Raw genomic sequence first — 10,478 nt, 5'->3', positions numbered from 1 at the left:
AATGAAAACAATGATATGAGAAATAGGAAAATTTAGATGTATTCCGGTCCTTGTGTCACAAAGTGAGAGAAGAGAGTAAGGACACCTAGGAAAATACAAGAAAAGAATGAGATATACTCAAAAGTTCATGATCGTGGAATTCTAGACTACATAGCTAAGATAAAATATTGGCATAGATAATATGAAAATAGGAAGGTAACATGCTTTCACTTAATTCTTTGTGGCTGGAATTAACAGGATTACCCCATCACGTCTTCCCTTAATTTGGAAAGATATATTCCCTCTTTTCTATATTTCTAGTTTTATTAAATTTTTGACAGGAAAATAACAACATCTTGTGACCAAGAATGTAGCAGTTGCCTCCTAGGCAAGTAGGAACCCAATCACATCTATAGAGTAGTGCTGGAACCAGGTGAGGTAGTGGGCAGCTGATCGCAGGTGCTTGGCTTCTTTGTGGCACGTGACAAACTCGATCCAGAAGACTGCTTGATCCAGGGGCTTTACAGATTGATCATGGTGAATTCTTGATAATCTCATAACATCCTCCTTATAACTAGAAGGCAAAAACACACATAGAAATTAGATAGTTGTAGTTTTGTTTTCATAAAAGACAGGTGGATAAACTGTAGTATATATTATGCAAGCCAGAAACTTGTTGAGTAAAAGATTGATGCCGGTTGTGACATGAACATCATTAATTGCACAGCATTAAACAGATATACTGGGGAGACTGAAAAAGAGTATATTCTTAACAAAATGGGGCAAAACAAAGAGGTGAATAAAAGCTTAGTAAGCCAGTTGTTAACTTAAACCTAATATTTCCATGAAGATTGACACACTATGAACTATAATTTCCAGGACTATTCCAATATCAAGGTGATGACTGCCTTAATATTGCAGGGAAAAACCCCTTTAAAGGTCTACCAGGATGATATTTAACATTTCCTGGCATAATGTATAATGTAATCAATGTTAGGTCATTCTTAACAATCAGTAGTACTTACGAGGAATTGTTAACGGCTGTTCTCAAAGCCCTGAGTAAATCTTCACTTGTCATAGATTTGAAGTTTATTTCTACAGCTGCTCCTTTGGCATTCCTGTGAGCTATGTTATCAAGCTGATCACCAAATATGGGAACTCCCACCATAGGGACGTCATGGTAAATGGCTTCATAGATCCCATTCATTCCACCATGAGTGATAAAAGCTTTGGTTTGAGGTGACCTGGTATGCAAATTGAATGAGAAATGGTGAAATATTTTGTTATGAATTTTTAAAGTAATTTCAGGACTAAAGATGGGAATTATGAGATAACTCACTGAAGCATACAGCATTTTTTTTAAAAGGAGAGCACATGGAGCATTGTTAGTAAGATCATTTCTATCTTCAGAAAAAAGAGGCATTAATTCCTTCTGCATTTCCTGTCACTCTCGCCTTAACAATAGAATGTGTGAGTCTATACAATTTTAGTGAATCCTTTAATTATATCTGCTTCAAAAGTGTAAGAAAAATAAAGTTTTAAATATTTGCTGAATTTGCTCACTGTTTAACAGTTATTCATTTTTCCTCACCTAATTCATATTATTACTTTCTCATAGGCTTACCAAGAAGATCATTCCGAGGTATCCAATCATACAGCTGAGTATTGGTTCCTAATGTGGATTTTTTTTTTCCTTTGTACCTCCATAACACTTACAGAAGAAACACATGTATTTCACAGATTGAATCACAGGATATTAACATTCTAAGGATGTAGATGTAGTTATAAATTATAAACTCATTTTACTTCGGGTGATGGTTGAGACAGGGATATGTAGACATACTGTGTAAACACTAAAAGATACAGTAGGACTTTTTACAAAAGTCTTTTCAGATAATGTGTACTAGTTGCCTATTAAGTATACAATTATTATTTTACTATCAAATAAAAATATCTGAGAATGAGAATATTAGTGAATAATTAAAAAGTAATTCAGCACTGGCTACTCAATTTTCTAATAAGAATTAAAAATTTTATAAGTACATGATCCCTGTGTCATTTTAAATCATGGAACTATTCTAGTTCTACCATCAAATTTACTGTTCCCCACAGATAAAATTTGCTTTCAATTTTGTGTTTGTTTTGGATAATCGGTTGTGTTTTCTTCTCTGTTTCCTTTCTGACTTCTGTTTTCTTATATTTAAGTGTTTTATTGAAGAAGAATAAGCTAGAGAGTTACTTATGTTCCATTATTCAATGATAAATATTCTTTGGGATTGTACCTTTTTTTCCATAATTACTATTTGTGGGACACTTATAAAAAATTTCATACATTTGAAAGTTAATGATGGCATAGATTTTTCAAACTACTTATCAGATAATTTCATAATTAAAATTACAAGATTTCACATTCCTAATTAGTATACTTGCGTCTATTGAGTTTGATGTATTTTAGCTAAATAGAAAATAAAATATCTTTTGGATAGTTTATATATGCACTATTTAAAGTGTGAAATTCTAGAATTACAGTAGTAACAAGTTAAAATGAGTTGAGTATTATAAATAATTACATTATATAAATAATTAAGTTACTATAATATAATTGCAATTGACATTTAACTCTTGAAAACTCTAATTACAAAGAAATATTACATTAATCTCAGCTTTTATGTCTATGCAAAAGTACCATGAATATAGTTTTATGCATTCAAATATGAGAAGGATATTCTTGAGATGATTCTTCATCTTTTTTTTAATCAGTTTTCTTTTTTCTGGTCCTTGGAAATAATATATGTCAGAAGTTATTTTGGAATAGTTGGCACATGCCTTTAGATTTCAAATTCTAAAATAAGATGTAGGGGCTTAATTTATTATTTCTATTTTATTATAAACAAACCACAATCAAGAGTGTTGTTTCCAGTAACAGCAAGACTCAGTAGGCAAAAGCCATACTTTCTCATTATGTGAATATCTGCTTATCAGGATTAGAGGTTTTACTGACATTCTGTGGGATCTGGGCAAGGGCTTAAGCAATGATATTAGTCTTTCTTCTATAACATTTTGAAACAGTGACACCAGAGAAAACAATGCAATACCATCTTCCACTGAACTCTTGATAAAATTTTCCATTTCATGAAGATAAAATTTATCTGCATTACAGAGGTGTAATATAACAAAAATTAAAGTACAGGTTACTTACACTTCTAAAATAAAGAGTTGAGAAATTATTAATGTGTAGTTGGATTCTGTCCCTAGGTTCTGACACACAGAACCATCTAGTCTGTAAGAAAGTCTATACAAAACATATGGCTTAAATACATAATCATTCATTACTAGAAAAGGCACACAATCAAACAGTATACAAAAAGTTTCAGTGACAAAAATACATCTCTTTTCATGTCTGTGTCATGTAGACACAAAATCCTAAAAACAAAAGAGTTTACTAACATATAAAAATATTATATGAGGAATGACATCAGTAAGATGGTGGAATAGAAGACCTCCAGCATCAATCCCTCTTAAAAGTACAACTAGCAACAATTCAAATATAAAAATACCACTCTGAATGCACCAGCACTCAGGAGAAAAGTGGAAAATCTTATGAGTTAATGGAAATTTAAAAATCCATTACCAGAAGGAAGAAAGTTCATTTGTGCTGCATCACCCCATTCTCCAACCAAAATAACACCACTCACATAAAACTTCCCTGTACCTGCAATTACACAAGTGGAAGAAAATAATTGCAGATGGACATTCAATCTCCATATGAGTGTGTGAATCACTGTGAGAAGCCTTCTTTGTTCCATCCCACAGAAAGTATTAGGAGCATCAGAAGGGATGAACCACCTGGGTTGAATTGGAAGCAAAGAGTGGAAGCACTAATCACGGCAAATGGCATACAGATCTTGGCAGATGCCTTGTGGTCCTATCAGCAGGGAACTAACACTGATAGGGGCCTAGCCAGCACTACAATAGTACATAAGGTACAATCCAAGGGAAAGCTAGAATCTTTGGTCAGATTTTACAAGTATCCCAGGTGATCATATAGAGCCTTTCTCTGACCCAGAAACAACTATCAGATCAGTAACTAAGTTCCAGCTGTTTCTTAAGCCTTCTCCAACACAGAAATTACTACAGGTTTGGGTTTAAGTTCTGGTGCAGCATTATCTTTTTATGGTCATGATAAGTCTTCCCCAGACAGGAAAACAATAGCATGGAAGAGATTTAGTTCTAGTGTACTATTTAGGTTCGCTATCAACTATAAGCCCTCCTCAGAACAGAAAGAATCCTCAGGGCAGTGAATCAGTTCTGGTATTAGGCAGTAAAGTTTAATACCACTGCATAATGCCGTAAAAGCTGAATCAGGTGGCTATCTTCTTAAATATGCAGGCATCAATGTAAACAGCAAGTATTGTGAAAAAAATAAAACAGGGAAATATGACATCTCCAAAAGAAACCAATGTTCAATAATGCATCAGAAGAATTGAAGATTCTTAAATATTTGAAAAAAAATTCACAATAAATCTCTTTGGAAAGTTGAAAAATCACATAAACTATAAACAAAAAAACAAAAGAAACTTGGAAAATAATGCAGACACAATATTAGACATTTGCGAATGAAATCAGAAAAATAAAAAATGAAATCCTTGAAATGCAGGGTAAAATTGCTAACCTGAAACTTCATTAGAAATCTTCAACAGCAGACTTGATCAAACAGGACAGAGTCAGCAAGCTCAAAGAAAGAAAACATGTAATTACTGAATCAGAGGAATAAAAAGAAAAAAGAAATAGTGGCAGCCACAGAAATTATATGACACTATAAAGGGAAATACCTTCACATAATATAAATTTCTAAAGGATATGAGATAGAAAACAAAGGCCTAGAAAACATACTCAAGATAATAAAGACTCAACATTTTTCAAATTTGGAGAAAGAAAATAATAATTGGAAACAGTTAGCTTAGACATCAGCCAACAAATTCAACACAGAAAGTAGCTCTCAAAGGTACATTATAATCAAATTACCAAAAATCAAAGAACAAAAACAATACTGAAAGCAGCAGGAACAGAGAAAAACAAAACAAAACAACAATAACAAAACATAACACATTCAATAGTGTTTCCAAACTGTTTTCAGTGAATTTCCCAGAAAAAACAAACAAACAAACACAAAACCTTGCAGAAAAGAAGAGAGTGGGATAACATAGTCAAAATGCTAAAGTAAACAAAAATTTGAAAAACCTTTAATCCAAGAATACTGTACTCATCAATGCACTTCTTCATATGTGAGGAAGAGATAAAGACTTTTCAAGACAAATAAAAAATAAGAGAATTCACCAACACCAAACCTGTCTTAGAAGAAATGCAAAGGGTATTTTTCACTCTAAAGGAAAAGGACACTAACATGTAACAAATAAAAATATAAAAAGTCTCTGGTAAATGTAAATATATAGACAAATTCAGAATACTCTAATGCTCTAATTGATATTTAGTATAAAGACTATAAAGAAAAACTAATAAAGGTAACAACTACAATAATTAATTAAGGGATAGACCACATAGAAAGATATAAATTGAGACATGAAAAATTCCAAATGTCAGGGAAATAGTGTGAAAATACAGAGTTTAGTTCTTTTTTTCTTTGGAATTAAGTGGTCATTTATGTAAAATAACATCTTATAACTATCAGGTGTTTCCATAGCCACTTGGTAACCACAAAGCAAAAATCTATAATAGATACACTAAAAATACCTAAATGGAATTAAAACATACTACTAGAGAAAGTTACTTGATCTCAAGGGAGCACAGTAAGAGAAGGCAGAAAAGGACAAAAGGATCTAAATACAACCAGAGAAAAAATTTTAAAAATGGCAGTATTAAATCTTTATTTGTTAATAATATTCTTAAATGTAAATGGATTAAATTCTTCACTTTACATACATAGAAATGGCTAAATGGATAAAATAAAAATACCCAACTATATTCTTCATATAAGAAAATGTTTATACGAATAAAAATATGCATAAACTAAAAGTAAACAAATTAAAAAAAGGTATTCCATTCCAGTGGGGAAGAAAAATAAAAATTAAAAAAAGCAGCAGTAGCTATTATTATATCAGATTAAATAGACTTTAAGTCAATAATGATTTTAAAAAGACAAAGAAAGCCATTATATAATGATAAAAGACTTAATATTGCAGCAGAATATAACAATTGTAAATATGTGTGTCTCTCATGGCAAGGCAAATATACAGCAAATATTAACAGACTTAAAGGATGAGATCAGCTGTAGTACAAAAATAGTAGACTATCTAAAACCCCTAATTACAGCAATAAAGAGATAATCCAGAAAGAAAATCAACAAAGAAATATAGGAGTTAAACTGCACTCTACATAAAATAAATCTAACATACATTTACAGAAAATGTCATTCAACAACTGCAGAATACACATTCTTCTCAACCACACACAGAACTTTTTCTGTCAGATTACAAAAAAAAATCTTACCACATTTTAAAAGATTCAAATCATCTCATATATCTTTATAACTACAGTGAAAAAAGACAAAATCAATAACAGAACAACATTATAAATTATACAACTATGTGGAAGTTAAACAATATGTTCATGAATGATCATTGAGTACATGAAGAAATTTAAAAGTAAATTTAAACATTTTCTTGAGACAAAAGTGGCAGCACAATACAGCAAAACCAGTTGGATACAGCAAAATTAGTTCTAAGAGGAAAGTCTACAAAAAAGTAGAAAGATTTCAAATAAACAATTTATGATAGCACCTCAGTGAAAAACAAGAACAAGAAAACTCAAAATTATTAAGAAAAAAGATATTTAACAATGATTGGAGAAGAAATAAATGAAATAGAAATAAAATACCATATAGAAAATTAACAAAATATTGAGTTAGCTGTTCAAAGAGATAAAATTGACAAAGATTTAGCTAGACTAACTGAAAACAAAACAAAACAAACCAGAAAAGATTCAAATAAAATGGGAGCTTACAAAGAGATAAAGCAAATCAGGCACAGGGGCTCATACCTATAATCCCAGCATTTTTGGAGACAGAAGCTGAAGAATCACTTGAGACTCAAAGTTTGAGATGAGCTTAGTAAGAACCCATCTCTACAAAATGTGAAATAAATTAGCCAAGCTTAGTGGTGTACACCTGTCTCAGCTGCTTAGGAAGTTGAGGTAGACAGATTGCTTAAACTCAGGAGTTTGGGCTTCAGTGAGCTATAGTATGGTCACTGCACTCAAGCATGGGTGACAAAGTGAGACTTCATCTGTAAAACTTTAAAAGTTCTAAAAAAAGAAGAAAAAAAAATTGACACTAGAAATAAAAAGGACTATAAGAGGCTACTAAGGACAAGTATATATGAACAAATGGAAAAATCAAGGAAAATAAATTACTGGACACATACAGTAAAATAAGACTGGATTATGAATAAATAAAAACATGGAGAGATAAATAATGAGGAAGAAGCTTAAAGCAGTAATAAAGTGTCACTAAAAAAGCCAGTAAGATAATGTCTTCACTATGAAACTCAGCCAAATTTAAAGAATAATTAATGTCAATTTTTCTCACTCTTCCAAACCATCAAAAAGGCAAAAGTACTTCAGTATCATCTTGTGAGGCTAGCATTACCCTGATCCCACACCAGATAAGGAGACTACATATATATATATATGCCTATATTGGCCAATATAGGGCTACAGATATCAACAATGAAAATTATAAAACAAGGATGAAAGAAATTTAAGCAAACACAAATACTTAGAAAGATATGTTCAAGTTCATGAATTGGAAGAATTTGTATTATTAAAATGTACATAGACTCCAAAGGAAACTGAAGATTCTTAACAATCTCTATCAGAATACCATGACATTCTAATCAGAAATGGGGTATATATATATATACCCCATTTGGGTATATATACATATATGTGTATATATATATGTATATGTAAGTGTGTATATATATATGTGTGTGTGTATATACATATATATGTATAGATAGATATATTGGCCAATATACCTGATGAATAAAGACGCAAATGTCATTAACAAACTACTAGCCAACCAAATCCAACAGCATGTTAAAAAGATTATACAATATGATCAACTGGAATTTATCCCAGGGATGCCAGGATGGTTCAACATATGCAAGTCAATATATGCAATGCACCCCATAACAGAATGAAAGACAAAAAATGTATAGGTAGATAGAAAGGTGGTAGATAGATAGATAGATAGATAGAAAGATAGATAGATAGATGGATAGATAGATAGATTCATAGATAATAGAGAAGAGGCCTATAATAAAATTCAATATTTCTTTAGGATAAAAATTCTCAACATATTAAGTGTATAACAAAAACATACGTAGAACAACGAAGCCCATACATGATAAACACACAGCTACCATCCTACTGAGCAGGGAAAAGTAGAAAGGTTTTTGTTTTCCTAAGATCTGTAACAAGACAAAGAAGCACACTTTCACCACTCTTATCCAATCTAATACTGGAACGTCTTGCCAGAGTAACTAACCAAGAGAAAGAAATGAAGGGCTACAAATTGGAAAGGAAGAAATCAAATAGTTCCTCTTTGCAGATGACATGACCTTATATAGAGATAAACCTAAAGACTCTATGAAAACAACACTTATGATTGGTAAAAAAAATTCAGTAAACTTTTTGAATACAAAATCATCATACAAAAAATGGGAATTATTCTGTATGCAAATAGCTATCTGCAAAAAATTAGAAAAACAATTTTATTTAATGTAGCTACAGAATAAACCCCCCAATAATATGTTTCAGCAAGGAGGTATAAAATATCTACAATGAAAATTACAAAACAAGGATGAAAGAAATTTAAGAAGACACAAATATTTAGCAAGATATGTCATGTTCATGAATTGGAAGAATTTGTATCATTAAAATGTACATAGCACCCAAAGGAAACTGCAGATTCTTAACAATTTTTATCATAATACCATGACATTCTAAACAGAAAAGGGGAAAGTTTTGTTTTTTTTTTTTTAGACAGAACTGCAAAAGACCAAAGCCAAAGCAACCTCGACCAAAAATAACAAAACTGGAGGCATCAAGTGACCTGACTTCAAACTATGTCACATAGAGGGCTTCCATTCCAAGATGGCCGAATAGGAACAGCACCGGTCTGCAGCTCCCACTGTGATCGACACAGAAGATGGGTGATTTCTGCATTTCCAACTGAGGTAAGTGGTTCATCTCATTAGGACTAGTTGGGCAGTGGGTGCAACCCAAGGAAGGCGAGCTGAAGCAGGGCAGGGCATTGCCTCAGCCAGGAAGTGCAAAGGGTTGGGGGATTTCCCTTTCCTAGCCAGGAGAAACCATGACAGACTGTACCTGGAAAAACAGGACACTCCAGCACAACTAGTGCACTTCGCCCATGTCTTAGCAACCAGCAGACCAGGAAATTCTCTCCTGTGCCTGGCTCAGAGGGTCCCACACCCGTGGAGTGTTGTTCATGGCTAGTGCAACAGTCTGAGATCAACCTGCAAGGCAGCAGCCTGGCAAGGGGAGGGGTGCCTGCCATTGCTGAGGCTTGAGTAGGTAAACAAAGACTCCAGGAATCTCGAACTGAGTTGAGCCCACTGCAACTCAGCAAGGCTTACTGCCTCTATAGACTCCACCTCTATGGGCAGGGCACAGCTGAACAAAAGGCAGTGGAAACTTCTGAGACTTAAATATCCCTGCCTGACAGCTCTGGAGAGGGCAGTGGTTCTCTCTGCATGGGGTTTGAGTTCTAAGAATGGACAGACTGCTCTTCAAGTGGGTCACTGACCCCCATGTAGCCTAACTGGAAGTAACCTCCCAGTAGGGGCCAACAGACACTTCATAAATGTGGGTGCTCCTCTGGGACGAAGCCTCCAGAGGAAGGATCAGACAGCCATATTTGCTGTTCTGCAATATTTGCTGTTCTGCAGTTTCCACTAGGGATACCCAGGCAAACAGGGTCTGGAGTGGACCTCCAGCAACCTCCAACACACCTGCAGCTGAGGGACCTGACTGTTAGAAGAAAAACTAACAAACAGGAAGGAATAGCATCAACATCAACAAAAAAGGAAATCCGCACCAAAACCCCATCTGTAGGTCACCAACATCAAAGACCAAAGGTAGGTAAAACCACAAAGATGAGGAGAAACCAGAGCAGAAAAGCTGAAAGTTGTAAAAATCAGAGTGCCTCATCTCCTCCAAAGGATCGCAGGTGCTCACCAGCAACAGAACAAACTGGACAGAGAATGACTTTGACGAGTTGACAGAAGTAGGCTTCAGAAGGTCAGTAATAACAAACTTCTCCAAGCTAAAGGAGCATCGTCTAACCCATCGCAAGAAAGCTAAAAACCATGAAAAAAGATTACACAAATGGCTAACTAGAATAAACAGTGTAGAGAAGACCTTAAATTACTTGATGGAGATGAAAACCATGGCATGAG

At 33.6% G+C, this 10,478-nt stretch overlaps 1 pseudogene; it reads right to left on the bottom strand.

Annotated features, from left to right (window-relative positions):
- Nucleotides 1-259: 259 nt before the first annotated feature.
- LOC134739520 (UDP-glucuronosyltransferase 2A3-like) overlaps nt 260-10,478 on the bottom strand; it is a 31,040-nt pseudogene continuing 20,821 nt past the window's right edge.

The sequence above is a fragment of the Pongo pygmaeus genome, chromosome 3, assembly GCF_028885625.2.
Source record: "Pongo pygmaeus isolate AG05252 chromosome 3, NHGRI_mPonPyg2-v2.0_pri, whole genome shotgun sequence".
Taxonomy (NCBI): Eukaryota; Metazoa; Chordata; class Mammalia; order Primates; family Hominidae; genus Pongo; species Pongo pygmaeus.
The sequence above is the reverse complement of the archived record's forward strand: the minus strand, read 5'-3'. Positions and strand labels throughout refer to the sequence as shown.